The sequence below is a fragment of the Lupinus angustifolius genome, chromosome LG06 (genome assembly GCF_001865875.1).
Source record: "Lupinus angustifolius cultivar Tanjil chromosome LG06, LupAngTanjil_v1.0, whole genome shotgun sequence".
NCBI classification, from domain to species: domain Eukaryota; kingdom Viridiplantae; phylum Streptophyta; class Magnoliopsida; order Fabales; family Fabaceae; genus Lupinus; species Lupinus angustifolius.
Genome location: NC_032014.1, coordinates 29987420 through 29988419, shown reverse-complemented (window position 1 = coordinate 29988419; position 1000 = coordinate 29987420).

Below are 1000 nucleotides of genomic sequence, written 5' to 3'. Positions count from 1 at the left end.
ATCCTCATCCTCCTCCTCCTCCTCCTTCTCATCCTATCCTCATCCACATCCTCATCCTCATCCTTTCCTTGTCCTCATCCTATCCTCATCCCCATCCTCATCCTACCCTCCTCTTCATCCTCATCCTCTTCCTCATCTTATCTTCATCCTCATCCTCTTCCTCATCTTATCTTCATCCTCATCCTCTTCCTCATCTTATCTTCATCCTCATCCTCTTCCTCATCTTATCTTCATCCTCATCCTCTTCCTCATCTTATCTTCATCCTCATCCTCTTCCTCATCTTATCTTCATCCTCATCCTCTTCCTCATCTTATCTTCATCCTCATCCTCTTCCTCATCTTATCTTCATCCTCATCCTCTTCCTCATCTTATCTTCATCCTCATCCTCTTCCTCATCCCATCTTCGTCCTCATCCTCATCCCCATCCTATCCTAATTCTAATTCTCATCCTCATCCTCATCCTCATCATCATCCTCATCCTCATCGTCATCCTCATCCTGGTCCTCATCCTCATCCTATCCTTGTCCTCAACCTATCCTCATCGCCATCCTCATCCTACCCTTCTCTTCATCATCATCCTCTTCCTCATCCTATCTTCGTCCTCATACTCATCATCATCCTCATCCTTATTCTCATCCTCATCCCCATCCTCCTCCCCATCCTAATCCTCATCCCCATCCTAATCCTCATCCTTATCCTATCCTCATCCTCATTCAATCCTCGTCCTCATCCTAATCCTCATCCTCGTTGTCATCCTCATCCTATCCTCCTCTTCCTCCTCCTCATCCTATCTGCATCCTCATCCTCCTCCTCCTTATCATATTCTCTTCCTCATCTTCCTCCTCCTCCTCCTCCTCCTCATCCTCATCCTCTTCCTCTTCCTCATCCTATCCTCATCCTAATCCTATCCATGTCCTCATCCTCATCCTTATACTCATCCTACCCTCATCCTATCCTCGTCCTCATCCTCTATCCTCCTCCCCATCCTCGTCCTATCCT